Source organism: Tenrec ecaudatus, chromosome 14 (assembly GCF_050624435.1).
Source record: "Tenrec ecaudatus isolate mTenEca1 chromosome 14, mTenEca1.hap1, whole genome shotgun sequence".
Classification (NCBI taxonomy): domain Eukaryota; kingdom Metazoa; phylum Chordata; class Mammalia; order Afrosoricida; family Tenrecidae; genus Tenrec; species Tenrec ecaudatus.
In genome coordinates this window covers 84583351-84605125 of record NC_134543.1, presented here as the reverse complement: position 1 = coordinate 84605125, position 21775 = coordinate 84583351, and positions in this window count along the sequence as shown.

Below are 21775 nucleotides of genomic sequence, written 5' to 3'. Positions count from 1 at the left end.
ATGGCTGTTTGTTTTAAGACAAGCTAGGCACTATCTGCATCCCTTCCCACCCTTTGCGTTAGCATCTGTATCTTCAGTGATCTGTTCATGAGGGCACTGTCTACTAGGGTCATGCCATAAGAACTGGTTTTAATTTGGGGCTTCAATTAAAGTGTGAGCTCAAAATCTAGATATCTATGCTTTGTAAATGTTCCCGGTTAATTTTATTTTTTTTTAAGTTTTGTGAGCTAAAATTGATGTATTATGCAATTCAATAGTTCAATCATATCAGGAAGGGTTGTTGTGGTAGTCATCTAATCTGGTGTCAATTTATGAATTGAGTGTAGTGGGGAGAGTCTAGACTGTCAATCTGGAGATAGCCAATGAAATCTTTGTGTGGGCATATCCTTCTCCTGAGAATTCTGGGAAATCTGGTACTTCCTCTTTGGAGGCAGGAGATACTATCTCAGTTCATTCCCTTAGAGACTCTCTACTGACAAGGCTGACTTCCTGCAAGGCATCCCTGAGGAGATACCACATGGACCTACCCTGATCCAGCCTTAGGAACTGGAATGGCCATGTGGAAACCCCTGCCAGCACTGAGATGCTTCTACCACCAAAGACTTTCTACCCACTGGCTTGTGATCGTCCTGCATTTGGCTTCATTGCATATGTTTCATGAGTCTGAAGAGGACTTAGTACATTGGTATCGGAAATATGGGCTAATGTCAGACTTATGGCCTTGGACTGGACTGGGTTGGGATGTTTCCTCAATGCTCAATTCCTCTTGTATAAAAAAACATATGTGTGTCCATGGACTTGTTTCTCCAGTCCACCCTGACTAATACCACTGTGCAAACATCACCACAATCAACTCTGGGACCTTTTCTTCTTTCTTATACCAATTGATGTGAATGCCCCATCCCCCCACTCTTCCTTTCTATACCCACTGTCTTCATAAATTCTGCCACCCAGGCATCCCTACACCGAAAACACACACAACAAGGACACCAAACCAGACCCAGCAACAACGACCTACAAAACAGAGAACGACCTCAATCCAAGAGAAAGCAGAGAATATTAAAATTTAGGAAAAAATCAAAGGGGTTCATGACAAAGCGTGAGGTCCCAGCCTAAGCACCACTGCTAAACCTACTGTGCAGTTCTCTTTGTCTGGTGCGGGGGCTGCTTAGGGTCCGAGTCTACGGGCAGTGGGGCTTCACCTGGACTCAATGCAGGTAGGAACTTTTCCCATGGATTGGAAGCTTCCACTGTGATCTATCGCAGCAGGTACAGATACTGCTCCCTTCTCCAGGTGTGTATCTTACTACTTACAATCCTTTGTGCAACATTAAAAATAATTCATTTACCAGTTACAGACATTGGGTTATTCTGACTTTTTAAATTTTTAAAATTATGAGTAACGCTCCTGTGAGATTTTCCTGTACAAAGCCCTGCTATTTTTAACTATTATACTTTGAGTTAGATTTTTTTAAAGTTGGTCAGATGCTCTTTGAGTTGATTGGCTATCCTGGGACCCACTGCTGAAAAGTAGGAGGCAGAAGGGTATTTGATATCAAAGGGAGACTATACTTTCCCAATTGAACTGGAATACTTGTAACGGCACCTATGTGAACTCATTGAGCAGACAGATTCCAGAACCACCTGTTCTGTTACCATGTGGGTCTCTCTAACTCAAATCCATTTCCACATGTTTAGTAAACACAGGCATCAGGACAATACACTACAGAAATTCCATTGATTTTCTGTGATTCTTCCCACCACCCCCAAACTCATTAGTAATTTGAAACAAATAAAGGAACTATAAGGGATACAGCTGGGTTGTCTAGAGAAAGAAAACCAGTGAGACTCATACATGTCTAGAAAGAACGTTATATCAAGAAGTAATTGTATATCATAAAGGCATCGCAGCCCAGTCCTATTCAAGTCCATGGTTCTGATGCTAGCTGTATTAGTTACGTGATCTCTTGTCAACTTGAGATGATTAAGAGCAAAGGGGTGGAGTTTAATCTGTCAATCAGGTCACAGCTTGATGACCTCATTTGGAGGGTCTAAGGAGATAAATAGTTCACTGTAGGTCAGACACACAGTCATTCCCTGGGAGACATACCTGGCGACAAGTCACATGGAGCTATGTTGATGGCAGTCAGAGCCTTGAAGTTGGAGCCACGTGGAGACCCACGCTAGTGCTAAGATCCTCCCACCACCACTCGATCCACAAGGCTTTCCATCCACTGGCCTGTGATCTTCCTATGCTCAGAGTCATTGCATGTGTTGTATAAGTCTGAAGAGGAATGTACAGACTGGTATGGGCTAATGTTGGACTTAAGGACTTGATCTGGACTGAGCTGGGATGTTTTCTTAATGTACAATTACTTTTTTATATAAAGCTCTTTCCTATCCACATATGAGTGTCTTTGGACTTATTTCCTAGTCCACCCAGACGGACACGCTAGCCAAGGCCCACTGCAGATTCACGTGGCTGTAGGTCAATGAGGCAAAACGGTGAAGCAGGAAGCAAGGATGTCACAGGCTGGTTGGTGTAGAGTCCTGTGGATCCAAGAATGGCGGAAACACAGCAGAGCTCCCCAGGTTGGCAAGGCCCCATGGGGGTGACCCTGGAGGCAGACATAGAGGAGGAAAGCAAAGAGCAGGAGAGCAAGAAATTCTCACTGTCTTTCTTACAGAAAAGGCCACACTTCCAAGGAGGCATCCTCTGATCTGATTGGCAGATTGGACTCCACACCTGCACTATACACTACACACAGGTACAAGTTACCATAAAATCTAACTTCAACAGGCGTGCTTCTAACGATTAAGAAAAGGGCACAGGCTGGCTTTAGTGTAAATAGTGTTGTCTTCAGTGGCTTCAAGGACTTCTAAGCTTTTCAAGGTTGAGCTACCTGATAACATTGAAAATGCAGATAAAGAGACCCCGACACTAGCTCCTCTCTAGTGTTAACATATTGATTTTTGTAGAATGCTAGCCTTTATGTTTTGGTGATTCCAATCTTATTGGAAATGATAGACCTCATGGACCTTGATGTCTAGAGGGGTGACACACTGTCCCGGTGCTTAAAGCTGACGGGAATGACAGGGATACGTGCCAACAGAGATTGCACTAGACTAGCAGTTTTAATACAATTTCTATTGTTTTTCATAGGACTCTGGTTACAAAGTTGTATTTACTGTGATTTCTTTGTTTCCCCCACATTCCAGTTTACAACACATTTAGGTGCATGGTTTGGCAGAGAAAGAGGAATTTCAGGGGAAAACAAAATAAAACATGTATTGAGTGATAATCGAAATGTCTGTAACTTGATAATTGAGTTACATTTTAATTAAATTTGTTCACCTAAGTATGTGGAGGTACACACACATGTTTTCTATATTCCTTTCCCCCACCTGTGACGACTCCACATGGATCAATGACAGATTTTTTGATCCAGGAAGTGTGACGTCATCCCATTCATAGACAACGAAATTGCTCAGGTGCTTTTCACTGCATTCCATGACTCGTAACACAGGGACAAAAGGTGGAATTATTGTGATAAAGTTTTGCTTTCTGTTAGAGTAAGAACTCTGTGACCATTTTCACCCCGGTTCCTACTGGGGAAAGAAGATGCATGGAAGACCAACAGATGGGATCCTCATGCTCACCCAGTCCATCAGACACTCTGTTCCACAGCATTCCTGCCTTTCCAACAACAAGTAATTCCCCAGATGCCATTCCGTTTTACTTATGTTTCTTTTCAGGCAAAATCATGGTCCCATAGATCATAATGAGACAATGTGGAAGCTCAGGACAGTTGAAAATCTCCTCCTTATGCAGGAAGCATGTGACAAGACACAGAAACACTTGTCATATCTCGAAACTGCATTTCCTGCTTGGTGGCAGAAGCATCACACAGCCCGGTTGCTGTCTGTCCTCTTGCAAGTCCCGGGCGCAGCACGAGGTCTGGATTGGAGCCAGAGTAGAGGCCATTCCAGCCGGAGGGAGAGCCACCATCATGCTGCATCCCAGCCTGCTGAGAGTGGTCCTAGCCTCCATCTGCCTTGGTAAGATGCCACAGCCACCAAACTCGGGTCCTTCTTGGCTCCCACGTGTGCAGAGAGGCAGGTCATTGATGCCTAATGGGGTTTAAGGAGTGGGGCAATGGGCTAGAGCTCTGAGTTCTAATCCAGTCCATCCCTTACAGCCTCCAGGTTATAAATAAAGGATCACTCTCCTTGGTTTCTGTTTCCCACAGGATCCAGCTTGACCCAGGAGGTAACTCAAGACCAGGCAGCAATCTCTGTAGTGGAGATGGAGGCGGTGACCTTGAATTGTGTGTATAAAACCAAAGACACTAATTATGCTTTATTCTGGTATAAACAACCACCGAGTGGGGAAATGATTTTCCTTATTCGTCAGGAGTCTTATAATGAGAAGACGGTACAACAACATCGATATTCTCTGAACTTCCAGAAAGCAAACGGATACATCAATCTCACCATCCTGGCCTCCCAGCTGGAGGACTCCGCAGTGTATTTCTGTGCTCTGAGAGACCACAGTGAGATGGGCACCTGTAGGAGCCCTACAGAAACCTCAGGCTGAGACAAGGCCCCTGGGGAGAGACTTTCACAGACAGGAAGATGCAGGGGCTGGGCCAGCACAGGTGGGAGAACCTCAGCTCAATCAGTACAGACCATCTAGACATATCGCTCACTGAAAGCACCTTTCACTTGTTAGAATAGTCTGAGATAAAATATGGAGTGCATGGGGAAAAAAAACCAAAACAGAACAAGAAAACCAAAATATATTAAACATGTGCTGGCTTTCTTGAGGTGGGAAATGGTTAAATTGTCTTCCAAGCAGGTGAGTGGTCCCCTGATGCATTGTTAAGCTTTCAGTATCATTCATTCATTTATGCCCTCATCACCTTGCAGTGTATTTTAGGCAATCTGTGCTATAGAATTTCCTGGCATTGATTTTTCTAAAAAATAGCATCATTACTCAATGAATTAAAATACGTCATTCAATTTAGATGTATTCCCATAACCATACCAATAACTCCTTATACAGAAAATTTCATTTGAAATGTTCTTCTGTCCCCTTGGCCCCTGTCTCTCTGTGACAAGACTACGATTTTTCTTGTCTCTAAATACATGACTCCCATTTAGAAGCTGTCCACAGAGGAAGCTAAGAGGTGGAGAGAATTTTTACTAACCTGTCTAGACTCTAGTAGCCTGTCTTCACCCTTTTACTTCTGAGATCTATCAGCTTGAACCTGAAAAGCAACCAGGGGCAGAATGATAGTCACCTTGGCCCTCAGCGCCACTCTGGTCCTGTGCAGTGAACTCATTCATCTCAGCGCTTTACCAGGTGCTCAGGTGCAGGGACGTGCTTTGTCTGTATCCCACAACTCCTTAAACACCTCTGAGTTAGTTTCCAACATTAATAGAACCAGTTACAGCATTCATAGTAAGGTATATTTATACAAGTGGGAAGATGTAGCGAAGTTAGACTCTCCAGAGTCAGAGTATGGGCGATACATTCTTCCTCTACCAAGTGTGGCAGTTACATAATTTCATGTCGACTTGATAAATACCTGTAGGGGAGGAGCCTAGCCTGTCAATCGGGTCACAGCCTGATGATGCCTCCTTGGTGGTGGGCCCTTCTCATTGAGGATTCTGGGAACTTCCTCTCTCTTTCTGCCTTGGTCTTCCTGTTGACAAGCCATGTGGAGACTTGCTGAGCTCCAGGAGAACTTCCCTTTCTCTGCGTCACCTTCCTGCTGTTGAGTCACTCAGAGAGCTGCCGGAGCCACACCAAGACCTGGGAGAAGCCTGGAGGTGCTTCCACTGCCACTGGGTCCACAAGACTTTCCACCCACTGGCCTGGGATCTTCTGCATTTTGTATCATTGCATGTGCTGTGTGAGTCTGAAGAGGAATATATGGACTAGTGTCAGACTTATGGACTTGATCTGGACTGGGATGGGGTGTTTTTTTAAAGTACAATTCCTCTTTGATACAAAGTTCTTTCTTATACACATAGGAGCGTCTCTGGATCTGGTTCTCTAGTCCACCTGGACTAACACACCAAGGAAAGACTGCTGTATTCAAATTTCATTTTTGAAATTTATGCAAATGTACTCTTCATAATGGGGATTATCCTAAAGGTAAATATTTAGATTAAAAATGATAATACATAAAAATAATCTGCATGAAACCTAAACCTGTTGTGAAAGGATGCTTGTCTTTCCCCCATCATTGCACGCGTCCCAGCTTCGTATGCCAGTTGGAGAAACTCCTGTGTGGTTAGCTTTGAGGCATCAGGGCACATTGCTGTCGAGACAGGCATGATTCCAACGGCGACAGTAAAATCCAGTACAGAGGAGTCAGCAGAATGAACAAGACACTGGTGTTTATTAGAGCTTATTCCACCAACTGTTGACTTCATACAAGATGCTTAACTTTCGTGAACCTGTGTTTCGAATGAAAAATATCATTAGGTAGTTGCTGTTGAACAGTTGAATATTCCTTTATGAAATTTTCCTGGCCTTACAAGAGCACTTGGCCCACTGGTGACCCGTGGTTTCAAGTTGAGCTGTTAACCACAAGATCAGCAGTTGAATGCACCACAGCAGCTGAGACTCTGCTCCCATAACAATCAGAGTCTGGGACACCCACAGGGGCAGGTCTGCCCTGTCCTCTTGGGTCACTGTGAGTCAGAATTGACTAGATGGCAGAGAGTTTGAACCCATCTTTGCTTTTTCTCTTGATTTTGTCAATCTCTCTTAGTTGCCATAGAAACGACTCTCATTCCACACAGCGCATGGCAATGTAATTGCAATAATAACAGGAAGTCAAGGGAGCAGGAGAGTGATCCAGGAAATCAACCACTTTCAACACGAAGACGCCACTTCTCTATGAGGCAGAAGGTGAGAGGAGGCGACAGCTCCTTCTGCTCAGGTCCAATTTCTGTGCCTCATCTGCATACAAAAGCCACCCCCCCCCCCCCCCGCGATGAAGCAAGACCAAAGAAGAATGGATGCCTTTGAATTACGAAGCCGGTGAAGAATATTACATCTGCCACAGACAATCCGAAGCAGAAACAAATCTGTCTTGCAATAAGCGCTGCCAGAATGCTCCTGAGAAGTGTGATGGTGGGACTCGCGCTCGTGCTTTGGGCCAGTTTTCAGGGGGCAGCATGTCAGTGTAGAGGAGGAAGACCCTCCGTGAGCTGGTGTGCCATTGCAGTAGCGACAAAAGACTCACGCAAGGCGAGGATGGGGCCGGACTGAGCACTGTTGTCGAGAGGGTCACTGTGAGCCATCACCACCTGGACAGCACGGGCCACGGCCACACATGCAGCCTGGGTTTGGGTTCAGTGGATGGATCTTTCGAAGACATGCTTTCTTTCCTTTGGGGGGAGAAGTAGGAATTGTGGGAGATGGTATTGACAAGTGTGAAGGCCTGCTGTACCTTGATGCGCCAGTTGACCCTGCAGGGGACACAGCCCCTTTTATGAAATTCTAAGGCTGGTTGGGAGCCAGATTTTCTAGCAAACACCAAACAGACACGTCTTTAAAAATTAAGATAATTCACCTGACCCTAGAGAAATAAAGAAGATTGTCACAGGGTGAGGCTCATTCAGCATCAGAGGGATCCCTCCCTTAGATCAGGATCACAGATGCCAATATTCTGGGTGAAAAGAACACAGAGGAAAAAGAATGTAATTATTCAAGAGTTACACACTCACACACCCACACACACACACACACACACACACTCACTTTCACACAGATCCTCAGTGTCCTTTCACTCCCTTCCATGGAATTGATTATAACCTATAGTTACCCTGTGGTTTTCTGAGACTGTAACTCTTAACAGGAACAGAAAGTCTCATACTTCTCTTATGGGGCACCTGGTAGATTCGAACTGCTTACTTTGCAGTTTGCAGCCCAATGAGTAACCCACGACACCATCAGGGTACACCACCTGGGTAAAAGGATTTTATAGTAGAGAGATGAAAGAAAGTGATGTTGTAATAATATGGCTTCCCTTAAATTCAGAAAAAAAGTTACCCCAAACTTGGAACTTTGTCTCTTTCCCCTCTGAGTACCATCCAACTCACAGCATGAACTGATCCAATAGGGACAGGCCAGTGCAAAGAGACCCCAAACACAGAGCGGGAGCCTTCAGAGTCCCCAGGGCAGCTGCAGAACAGGAGATTCATCAGAGCCAACATTAGGCCCCTGTTTCTTCCTTCTTCCTTACAATCCTCTCCATCAGTTAGTCACCAACTGCCCCCCACAGAGCTTCTGACCTTGGACACAGTCTGTCCTGCACAAGGTGTCCCCTGGCCAGGGTCTGAGCCTGCATTCAAACAATGCAAATTGTCAGCAAGGCTGTAGGCCGGAGGAAGGCGGCCCCCAGGGCCCCCCAGCACCAGTCCCTGCTCCAGAGCACGTCCCGTTTGGACCCAGGACAGGTCAGAACAACGGCTCTCTCCATGAACGGCTGAGTTCTTCATCACGGTAATTCCATTGTTTTTGTTTTACACCCGAACCACCGTCATAAATATTTCTTTCAAAGCAAAAAAAAAAAAAAATAGGAGATCGATGGGTCAATGGCATGGTGGGTCCCTCATGGGAGAAGATGAGACGTTGTTGCCATAGCGAGGCAGGCTCAGATAGCCCAGGCCCAGTTGTGCTCTGTCCTCCAGGGGCACCGTGAGGTGGAATCTACTGGAAGGTAGTGAACCTGGTTCCTTTTTCAAATGTGCAATACAAAGAAGCCTGAACCAAGCCCCTTGCCCCACTGCACTTGGTGCTGATGAGTCGATATGGCCTGGCAAGCTGCCTAAGCCCTGGGAGCCTGTCAGCCAGCAGCACCCCCTGCCATCCTGCACCTCATTCCCACCCACTTGCAACCACTGGGGCCCAGCTCAGGGCCCCATCATGGCGCCTTTACGCCCCTGCCAGCTGATTTCATAGTGAAATTGTCTCTTCTTTGACAAAGAGAAGGATTGTCCATCTCTTCAGCATCAGATATGCTTGGGAGTGAGCCGGACAATACTGAACCTGCCCTCTCCTCTGAGGGTGGTGGGGGAGGAGGGTTGGGGGAGGGGGGGGCTTTCCACGTTTTATCCCAGTTTCCAAAGACGCGGGGAAACAGCTTTCTTTCTTGTTTACTCCATTGAAAAGGGTTATGCTTTCCAAATGCAAAATTTACACAAATTTAAAAAGACATGAAAGCCTATCAAGCCCCTCACACGATGACAACAAGCAAATTCCATAGCATGAAGAGCTCAATAGGGAAAAGCAACTTGAATTCATCAACTGCAGCGACAAGGGAAAATAGAGATGTAAAACCACATGGACCAGTTACAGTGTGCGGCCACCATGTGGTTTCTAAATGAAACAAACCAAAATAAAGTCTGAGATGGATGGCAGTTTGCACACACGTGTGCTGCTTGCTGGAGTCGTGGCTCCTTTTTGATGTGATGAAGGGCCCCGGGGTTGTGTTTGGACAGACAGCACTTACCTGAACACTCACATAAGGAAACACGACAATATGTGTGACTTCTCAAAACAGTAGGTGGGAAAGCTGAGGGGGGTGTAGATGAAAGTATATGATATATGGAGGCTTCAAGATGTTCATGGGAAAAATAAATGAAAGTTAATAGAAATTTTCCATGAGCTTCTTGAAGCCCCTTTGTATAAGTCAGGGTCTAAATGAACCAGAAGAAATAACAAACCTGAATGATTGTCACAGAAAGCTCTTTATTGTTCATATATTTAAAATGGTTCTTAATAAAACCGACAATAGAAGATGGCTAAATTCAGAGTCTGTCACCCGGTGCACTGTGACTTTGGTCACACTCGTTGAGTTGTCTGTGCCTCGGTTTCCTCATCTGTAAAGCAGGGTACAGATTCTACTTCGTAGTGTTCAGGAGAGAATGACAAGGAAATCACATATTCACGCTGATGCAGTGGTTGGTTAGGGCTCCACAGACTTTCCCAGGCAGCCATCTTTCAGAAGCAGACAGCCGGTCTGTCTTCGGAGCTGCTTTTGGGTGAGTTAACATGCCCCCCCCACCCCCCGCAGCCTTTAGCTGGTATTCTTGTGAAGACCAGGGACTCCACTGGTTACACACTTGCCCACACGTGGAAATGAACACGTGTTGCTACTAAACAATAGACACTGCTATTAAACCGAAATATCCAATGTGAAGCTGTTCCTTCCTCTGGGCCTGAAGGCAGTCTTTCCATCATGCTCATCCTCCCCCCACGAGCTCTGGTTGCTTTCCTTGACAGGTTTACAGCCTGCGCTTGGAGAACAAAATGGAATCGGAGGGGGCACTTCAGGACCGGAGCGTGCTGGGGTCAGGCTTCCCGGAGACATTCTCCCAGGACAGCCTTCGAAGAACGGGCAGGTGTAATGTGATTTAAAAAAAAATCCTTGGCCCACCATGGCTGGCCTTTTGCCCACCAATGTATTTTCAGTGTTCTTAAAGCACATTCCTAAGAAGCTCTCATGATTGTTCTGTGTCCTCAAACAACAACAAGAAAAAAAAAAACTATCAAGATCAGCCCTTTGAAACTTCAAAAACAGTCTCCAGAAATGTATGAACTTTAGCTGTAAATTTAACTGGCTCAGCAGATTCTCCTGAAAACCGTTGTTTGTTTGTTTTTTTCCGGGCATTCTACCAAGACTAAAAGGAGTGTTATTACAGTGAGAGTTTGTCGGAGCCATCCACTGACCTCAGAGAGATGTTTAAGCACATTTTATTGGGAGGAAACCTGAGCATGCACAAACTACTCTTTAATACAATACTTTATGACCCACTTTCAGACACATTCTTTGACCACACACACCGCAGGTACCTAGCCTGGCATCTAGATCCAGAGCCTGGCATCAGGAAAGGCAGGCTGGAATGAAAGATGGTCGTTGCGGATGTGAGGTACTTCCTGGTGGTTCCCATGAGGGGTGCTGACTGCTAACCTGAAGTTTGGAGCCTGCACCCCATCACCAGTACCATGGCACACAGGTCTGGAAATCCCGCACCACAAGCGCCATCTAAGATGTAACTATTGGAGAACCAGAGTCAAGGCAACAGTGCCCAGGAGGAGTGGCCAGAGAGCTCTCAGCCTCCATGGCTCTGAGACAAGAGAGCCAGAGAGTGCTCTCCGCCACAAAGATCCCATCTAAGACCCCTGACAGAGGGGGAGGAGACGTGGGAGCCAGTGTCCAATCTGAACAGGCTTTAGAAGGGGCAGGACAGAACAACTGGAGAGGGGATGGACACCAGGTGGTGGGGAGTGGGAAGACGGTTGTTACATTGAAGGGATGGCAACTAATGTCATGAAACAACATACGTTGTAATTAAGTTCAGTGTCTGGACAGGGGGAGAAAAATAGTGAAAACCATGATCTAGTATGGGCACACGCATTGCTATAGAAGCTGAGTCCTTCACGTGACTGTGGTGCAATTCGAAGAACGACCACACGAGGGCGCTGCGTGCTGCAGGTGCCATTCAGATCTGCATTCCCCAGACTGGGTTGAGGAGCAGCTTTGAAACCAGCCCTTTGCAGAAGCAGCTGGTGCCCTTAGTACACGAGCGAGGGGGTTCTCTGAGACCTCGCTGGAGTCTAGCCTTACTGGATTTGGTGCATTCTGGGGAGCGCGGATATATATTTTTCTCTTACCTTTCAACAACATGCTGGCTGCCATCTCAATTCTTGTCATCATCTTACTATCCAGTAAGTAACACTTCCATTTTTAAAAGGCGTGCTAGCTTGTAGCGTCCTTCCCTGACTGAAACTCTCCTTCTGTCTAACTCCCCTTCTAATATAACAGAGTCGTTTTTATTTTATTTTTCATTTTAGGAAAGACCAGTGGGGACTCGGTGACCCAGACGGAAGGCGTCGTCACCCTCCCCGAGGGTGCAGCCATGGTCCTGAACTGCACGTATCAGAGCAGCTATTCGGATATTGTCCTTTTCTGGTATGTCCACTATCTCAACGAGGCCCCCCGAGTCCTCCTGAGGAGCATGAGAGGAAGCCAGACGACGGAGAATCAGGGGTTTCAGGCCAATCTTGTCAAGAGTGAAACCTCCTTCCACCTGCAGAGAGGCTCTCTCCAGCTCTCAGACTCAGCTGTGTACTACTGTGTGCTGAGTGACACGGTGAGACAAGGGGCAGCGGGCGCTGAGCAGAAACTCTGAGCGCAGCTGGGGCTGGTCCCACGTTGGAAGTTGCTCAGCCCAGCAGGCCACCTCCTGGCTATTTACCTAAAACGTGTGAAACCAGACGCCCACACATGCTGTTTGCACTTACCGATGAAGCACAAAGACCCTCTGTATGGACTACACCTCAATGTAAAGAAAACAGAAATCACCACAACTGGACGAAGAAACGGAGGAAAGAGGGAAGCTGTGAGAAAGAGTGTGCTTTGCGTGGGTCCACTGCTTGCCAGCTTGGTGTGTCCCTGTGACGGTGGAAGCTATGTCACTGGTATTTCAAGTACCAGCAGTGCTACCCAAAGTAAACAGCTCTCAGCAGAACTTACAGACGAAGAACAGACTGCCAAGAAGGAATTGTTTCCCACGCCTATCGACCTTGTGCACAACAGAGCGGCACACTGCTTGGTCCTGCGCATCCTCACAACGGTTCCTGTCCCAGCCACGGAATAAGCTGTTCCTTTCTGAGGAATTAGCCGCTGAAAGCCTCTGAGTCTTAGGGGAGCATTGTCAGGGAGTGAAAAGCCTCATAAATAGCAGCGGGTCGCTGCCTGGTAGGAGCTCCTTAGGTTGGAAGGCGCTCAAAATCCGACTGAGGAAGAGCTGCCTTTTCCGAGCTGGCTTGGGCCATTATGATGTGCATGGAACAAAGCTTTGGGGACCCTCATTTACGGATGGGGTGCGACCAGTGGTGATAGTCAATTATTTAGCATCCAGTTTGCTGCCCGGATGACTGTGTTGAGTATATAAATGTCTACCCAAAGGCAGGTTATTATTTCGTATTTAATATCAGTTAATACTAAACTAAGAGCAATGAAAGAGGCACACCAAACTGGATTATGTCATGAGGGAGAGTTTTAACATATTAATGAAAAGATATTAAATAATACCTGACAAAGCAATCAGACGATTATTTATTTCCAATTGCTTCTTGATTGGCGTCCTCACTTGCAGCAGTCTTCGCTTTTATCTGAGCACCTTCGGCTGTGATTTCTCCTTAACCATCTTTTCACCGCAGGAGTGGGACCCCATTCCTCAGAGGTAGGCCAATCAGACAGCAGCCATTGTGTTTGGTGTATTAGCCAAAGGCGACTTCTCTTCTCTGATCATATTATATTCATCATTGAAAAATCCCTTTCCACTTTTACTGAATTTCTATTACAAGGGCCATTTTAACAACCAGCTGGCTGAACTCAACAAAAAATCAGCTATTGGTTCTGTTGAACCAGTGCAAACTGGCTGAATCCCACCACTGGTCACAACTCAAAATGAGAATAAATAGCTGCAAACATCCATTAATGATTGGAAGGTGGAATGTACAAAATATGAATCTGGAAAAACTGAAGTCATAAAAAATGAAATGGAACCCATAAAGATCGATATACTTTTTGAAAACAGAGCAGCTAAAGCACATGGAAGAAATGATGAAGTAAAGGGGGTTGAACAGAAAATTCCCACGAGCGTCTCAAAAGACTAGGTGACACAGTAATATATCCTAGTGAAATATGCCAAGACCTAGAGTTATCCCCAGAAGGAATGATATGCTCCACACATATCCAGCTGAAAGAAGTGAAGGAAAAATTTCAAGTCTCGAGCTGTAATAGTAAAAGATTTAATGGATAAAATATTGAACAATGCAGGAAGCATCCAAAGAACATGGGGAATATGCAGAGTCACCATATCAAAAAGTACTCGTCGGCATTCAACCATTACAAAAGACAGCCTACGATCAAGGACCAACGGTTCTAAAGGGAGAAATCTAAGCTGTACTGATGGCACTCGCTAAAAACAAGGCTCCAGGGATTGAGAAATGGCAATTGAAATGTTTCAACATACTGATGAAGCACTCGAAGCACTCACTAGTTTATGCCTACAAACTAGCTGGTCAACTGACTGGAGACATTCATAGTGATACCCATTCCAAAGAAGATGACCCATCAGAATGTGGAAATTTTAGAAAATGTAATTAATATCCCAGGCAAATAAATTTTGCTGAAGATCATTCAATGATTGCAGCATTACATTAATGGGGAGCTTCCATAAATTCACGTTGGACTGAGAAGAGGACATGGAACAAAAGATGTCATTGCTGAAGTCAGAGGGATCTTGAGTCAAAGCAAAGAATCCCAGACGATGCTTACTTATGTTTCATTGACTATGTAGATCACAACAAACTATGGACGGCCTTGAGAAGAATGGGAACTCCAGAACACTTCATTATCCTTATGTGGAACTTGTACATGGATCAAGAGGCACTTGTGCAAACAGAACAAGAGAATATTGCATAGATTTAAAATCAGGAAAAGTGTGTGTGTCAATGTTCCACAATTGTTCAATCTGCATGCTGAGCAAATACTCAGAGAAGCTGGTTTATATGAAAAAGAATTCGGCATAAGGTTTGGAGGATGTGCAGATGACATAACCTTGCTTGCTGGAAGTGAAGAGGATTTGAAGCGCTTGCTGATGAAGGTCAAGGATTGTAGCTTTCAGTATGGATTACAACTCAATGTTAAGAAAACCATAATTCTCATGACTGGACCGACAGATGCTCATGGAAACAGCAGTCAAGAGATCAAAAGACTCATTGCATTAGGTCAGTCTGCCGCACAAGACCCAGTTAAAGTGTTAAAAAGCAAGGCTGATACTTTGAGGACTAAGGTGCACCTGGCCCATTCATAGTCTCTCCAATCACCTCACATGCAGGTGAACGTTGAGCATTGCGTAAGGAAGCACGAGGAAGAATTGATGCTTTGAATTGTGGTACCAGCAAAGAATATCAAAAGTACCGTGGACCGACCGAAGACCACGTAGCTCTGGGAAGAAATACAACCAGCGTGTGTTTTCAGAGGGAAGGATGGCAAGACTTCATTCATCTCCTGCACGTGGGATACATTGTCAGGAGAGAGCAGTTCCTATGGCAGGACATCGCCCTTGGTAAGGCAGAGGGCCAGTGAAGAGGAGGAAGGCCCCATGCAACATAGATGGACACAGTGGCTGCAACCACGGTCTCACACGCAATGGTGAGGGTGTCTCAGGGTCGGCCGGTGTTCTGACTGTTGTACTTAAGGCCTGAGTCAGAACCGACTGGGTGGCCCTTAGCAATAATCACACTCATCACTCATGGAGTCAAGAAATCAAATATTCTCTTGGGGAAAATCTGCTGGAAAAGATCTCCTTCATCGTGGGGTGAGGAGATGTCATTCTGAGGACTAAGGTCCACTTGCCCGGAACTGGGGTACTTTCAATGTGCTTGATGTGCCTGTGAACGTGGATAACATATCAGGAAGACCGGAGAAGAATTGACGCATTTGAGTTACCGTATTGCCAAAGGAGAGTGAACGTACCACACACTGCCGGAAGCAGGGACGCATCTGTCATGAGGAAGTCCAGGCAGAATGCTTCTCAGAAGTGAGGATGATGAGGCTTGGCTTCGTTGACTTTTGACACATTAGAGGGGGAATCGGCGATGGAGAGGGACCTCAAGGTAGGTCGGTGATAACGAAGGCCCTCAAAGATAGAGAGTGACACAGTGGTGGCAGCAAAGGGCTCAAGCAAAACAATGGTGAGGAAGCAGGTAATGCTTCATCCCACGTGGCATGCAGTCACTCTGAGTTGAGGCTAAGATGTTCCAAGCAGCAACACCTGGATAAACGGGCACCTCCCCCGCTACGTCACTGTCCACTCAATCCTGACCCAGGACAACCTTTTACACAGCACAGCAAGAACGTTGCAAGGTGCTGCACCCTCTGCCTGATTGCTGGCTGGCATGCTCCAGTCGATTCCCTTACTGGCCTTCTGCTTCACCAAACCAGATGTTCCCCTTCAGCAAGTGATCTTTCCTGATGAGAGAGTCAAAGCAGGCCGCGCCAGGCAACGTTCTTTTGTGAACTGTAAGGTTTAAATGACTTTTTAGAAGTAGATCACCTGCCTCTCTTCTTAGTCTCGACGTTCCCCCGAGACCTGCCCGATGTGCGTGACCCTGCCGGCATTGGATGGATGGTCCAGCCTCACAGTCACGTGGAAGCGACCACAGTCGGCAAGTGGGTCCATAAGCAAGAAACTAGATACATTTTCACAAATTAGATAGGCCTAGGTAAGCGGCACCTCATGGGCAAAACCAGAGCACTTACTAAAATGCCAGGCCACCCTCTACCTGTCTCTCCCACACCAGGTCACCACTGTCTGGGCATCTAATAGCAGATTCGTTTTCTCGGTTTGGGGACGTTATAAATGGCATCTTTTTTTTTTTCCTTTTAAAAAATTTTCCTTTTTTTTACATTTTATTAGGGGCCCATACAACTCTTATCACAATCCATACATATACATACATCAATTATAGAAAGCACATCTGTACATTCTTTGCCCTGATCATTTTCAAAGCATTTGCTCTCCACTTAAGCCCTTGGCATCAAGTTAAAAGGCATCTTTCAGCGTGCTCTCTTGTGCCTGAAGTTTTTCACAAATCTTACCTGTGTGAGATTTGGTCACATTACAGATGGTTAGGCACACAGCTGTGTGCATTCCATTTCCTTTAATCATTTCCGTCGTGTTTCTTTAGCCTTTCAGATTAAAGTCTAGCTTGTCTTTTGATTCCAACTCTCAGAAGGAAGAGGGATTTGGAGTAGGTAATTTAACAACTGAAAAGCGCAGCTGTTACAGCTGTTGGCAACACAATGAGAAAATTACCAATTCAATTTTGCAACTTCACAAATCCAGACAACCGGCTTTCTTTTGTGTATACTTGCTTTTGTTTTGGTTCACTTTTAAATGAAGGCACAGTATATCCACAATGAAATGTATAGGCCTTTACCTGCTCAGTTCAATGAGCGCTGTGTAAACCCATGCCTTAAAACCCATGAAGAGAGCATTTCTTTTACCTCAGACAGTTCCCTGGGGACCCTGTCAAGCCAAATCCCTCCTCCTGCAGACAAACACTTTTAGATACTTTTACAACTGATGGAAGAATAAGCATCCTATTTTCTCATAACATAAGAGGGTCTTTGAATGTCACTAAGTTAATATACTCATTTAAGGGAAAGAGAGTAAATACACAAATACAAACGGCAGTCAATGGAGTCACCACCATAAATCAGCACGTTGATGCCAAGCAGATCAGTCACCAACTTCCACGCTGCAGCTGAAACAAAGCTCCTGAGGTGTCCCCAGGAAGCCAGTGAGCCACAGCTACTCCTGCAGAGAGCTGACAAAGGCGTTGGCAACGCTCGTTATGGCCACATTGATCAAATGATAAACTGAGAGTTCACGCTCTGGCGAGTTTCACGATCCTCATTGTGACTACAGGGCTTGCTATCGGAGATGAAGAATTTTTTTTCCAACACAGACTATACTCCGCTACCATGCAACTGGATAGATTTGACCACCCTGGAAATTTACTGTGGGACCACTGAGCAGATGAGGAACTTTATCCGATGTCAATTCATCTCATGTCAATTTCCAGTGCCTAGAAGAGGAAGATGGAAAATTTATGATGATGGAGAGTTTTATCTTCCTGTCTGGAAGACCATTCTGGGAGCATATTTCATTTTAGAATTTAGCTGGAGCCAAGACAGCATGCGCCATAGGAAAAGATGGATGACTGTTAGCTCCCCGCAGTCACCATGGCCCTTAATAAATTACACTTAGGAGAAAAGTGCGTCTTCAGTGCATTGCCCGACTGTGGCGAACGGTGCCATCCTGGAAGCCTTTCTAGTTCATTTAGCTCATGTGCACATCCAGATCGAATTGTCATCCAATGAAAGGATTGTGAGACCAGACTGGAAAACAGCCAACGCCCAACCCACGGCCACCCCGTCCATTCTGACTGCTGGGGACCCTATAGACTCTACCAGACTGCTCCTTAGGGCTTCCAAGACTGTCAACCTGAATGCGAGCCGGCAGCCCCCTCTTTCTCTCAAGCAGCAGGCTAGTGGGTCTCTGTGCTAAGATGATTTTGTGTGTAGGTTTTCTTGTCGTTTTCTTTGTGGCTCTTGTTTAAATGCTGAATACCTCTTCGTGGTTGTCCTCTCTTTTATTTTGATGAGAAGGTGCATTGGTTTTCTTTGAAGTTACTCTGTCTCAGGTTGCTGTCTGCTTGTTGCTCTCTTTTCAAAGAACTTCTTTCAGTGTTTCCTGGAAGGTTGGTCTGGTTCTTGCAAATTCATCCAATTTCTGTTGTATTTGAGGACAGGTTTTACTGATGATATGATCATAGAAATTTTCAAGGAACTTTTACAAGCTTCTGGTGTGGGTAAACCACACACACATGCACACAGTGTATATTTATTTATATATGGTATATATATATGATATGTGTCTATGGTATATAAATGGTATATATTGCACATTTACACATAATATAGACAGTGTTATATTTATACTACAGCTACATAATATATATGCCATATATATATTCCATAAATATATATGCAATAGATACACATCATAGGCTGTTAGGTATCATTAATTCAGTACCAACTCATAGTAACCTTACATACAACAGAATGAAACACTACCTGTTCCTACAACATCCTAACAAGTATTGCTATGTTTCAGTCCATTGTTGCAGCCACTGTGTCAATATATCAAAGTACTTGAGACATAGTGTCACCCCCCCCCACCTTCTATGGATCATTCTGGTTGTTCTTTTTCTGAGAGAAACTTATTCCTTCTTCTGGCAGTCCATGGTACATTGTATTCGTCACCCAGGCCCTAATTCAAAGACATCGTTTCTTCTTGGGTCTTCCTTTCTCATTCCCAGGCTCTCACGTGCATCTGAGGGGATGGTAACCTTGCCGGTGAGTGGGGTCCTGGTGGCATCGCTTTCAGGATAATCGTCCCACAGTATGATAGTCTGACAGGCCAGCAGTAGACACCCATAAGTATATTTTCATTGTTGTTGATAGGGGATGCTAAGTTTGTTCCAACTCACAGCAACTCTGTGTACAATGAACCAGACTCCTGCCAGGCCCTGTGCCATCCTCACAATTGTTGCTATGTATGAGCCTATGGTTGTAGCCACTATGCCAATCCATCTTGTTGAGGTCTTCCTCTTTTTCACTGAACCTTGTGTGGTAGTTAAGCTCATTATGCTAACCTGGTCAATAGGACCACGTGGGCTGAGATTAATAGGAGGTCCCAGTTTGATAGGAGGGCAAAGAGATAAATGACCCTGTAAGCCGTCCCCAGATCCATCTCTCTTGCTTTCTGGTGATCAGACCAGTGTGCTACTGCTTTAGCTAGTTCTTTGCCCAACTTGTGCGCTACACTACCTGTGGGCCAAGCCAACCCACGTACCATGTCACTAGAGCTTGAGGCTCCTTTGAGACCTGCTTCACCATGCTGCTGGTGCATACATCACCTGAATTTGAGGCTAGTGGATCCTGTCGCCTTGCATTGCTTGAATTCAATATCCCATCTGGACTTGCTTTGCTAAGCTCCCAAGCTATTGACTGTAGCTGACCTACCCTGCTGTCTGCTGCCTGCGGGCAGACTGTCTGTTTTGCCTGAGGGAAGACTCTGTTGTCTGTTTCCTTGACTTTGGACCGAACCCATCTGTTGGTTGAAGCACTGAAGGACTTTCACTATATTAACTGTTCCACAGAAGTGAGTTGAATCGAGCCCTCTGTACCAGTGTGTGAACTAATTCGCTGTTGTATTCCTTCTCTCTGTATAAACCTATCTATCTCTGTTTCTATCTATCATCTAGATAACCTATCTCTATCTAAAATCATAAGTGTCCTGGTTTAGTTTCTTTAGAGAACCCTGCCTGACACACCAGTACATAAGGTGAAGTTTCACTATCAGCACAACAATTCCACAGCATTAATCCTTTGGTATTCTATATTCTGTATTCATTGTCCAGTTTTATATGCACTTGAGGGAATCAAATACAATGGATCAGGTTGGCTACACCTTAATCTTCAAAGTAACATTTTTGATTTTCAAAAAGTGCTAAGGGATCATTTGCAGCAGATTTATTCAATGCAGTATGTTGCTTGATTTCTTTATTGATGCTTCCATGGGTGTTGATTGTGGAACCAAGTAAAATGACATCCTTAACTTCAGTCTTTTCTCCATTTATCATGATGTGTGGCCAGCCCCTCACACTATCATGGGTTCAGTAAGCAAAATTGAATGGTTAAAATATAAAAATTATAGCAAAGTGAGAATAAGAGAGATAGGAGAGGGAGTAAAATGAAAGAGCCAGACACATTTCATGTAGCATGCTCACCTCCTGAATGGCCATTGTCTCATCAGTCAGGTCCAAGCACAGCCTGGGCAGAGGGGGCAGGAGGGAGAGAGATTTATTTCTAACCAAGGTTTATATATATTCTGAGGGCATGCAAGCCCCCTAAGTACAGGTAAAGATATATGTCACAGGAAGGGGTTGTATTATAGGTAATACAGTAAGGGAGGGGGGGTGATCTAGAGGTGTACCTGCTACAGGAAGAGGAGGGATTAAGGGTATGCATGTGACAAGAAGCACAATCGAATCCTAGATTCAGGATGGTCACCTAACTTTGGATGTCACTGAGCAGGTTTGACCCGGTTCTCTGGCTCTCCATGGAAACAATTACTATCCTTATCAGTAGGGTGTGATCCCCCACCTACAGTGGACCAGATGCTTTCAGGGAAAATATCTCTAAGCATCTGACCTCCCACCAGCTGCTAGCAAACAGCCTCTAATGTGTGGCATATCTTTGGGGGAGACAAACCTGGGGAAACATCTTATTAAATCCCACAATGATGTTGCCTATTGGACCAGTTGTGAGAAACTTTGTCTTCTCTATATTGGGGTGCACTCCATATGGAAGGGTAGAGACTTTGATCTCCATCAGTAAATGCTTCAAGTCCGCTTCACTTTTAGCAAGCAAGGCTGTGGCCTCTAAATATTACTGGTTGTTAATAAGTTTTGTTACAATCATCATGTAGCCCTCTTCTTCATGTAGCCCAGCTTCCCAGTCTGCACCTGAATAGACATGGAGAAAGATGTAACCCAAACGCACAGCTTTTTTTGACCTTACGCCATGAAGTCTTCCCTTGAGCTGTTCCAGTGGAAGCCTCTTGGTCTATACACAGGTTCTGTATGAACACAATTGCTTTGACATTCCTATTCTTCTCAAGGTCATCCATCACTTTTATGGTCTACACAATCCAATGCCTTTGCGTAGTTAGTAAAACACAGTAGACATCTTTCGGGTATTCTCTGCTTTCAGTCAAGAGTCATCTGACATCAACGATGATATGCCTGGTGCCAAGTCCTCTTCTGAATCCATCTTGAATGTCTGCCAGTTCTCTGTCAATGTACTTCTGTGACCTTTTTTTTGAGTTCCCTTTAGCAAATAGTACTTATAGGTTTTATTATAGATATTTTTTATAGTTTCTGTATTCTGTTTGATCACTTTTCTTCGGAATGTTCACAAATATGGATTGTTTTTTTCTAGTCAGTGGCCACATAGATGTCTGCCATATTGTTTAGTGCACATGACTGAGAACCTCCAGCTCTGCTTCTGTTTGGGGAAGCATTTCAGTTGGCATCCTGTCA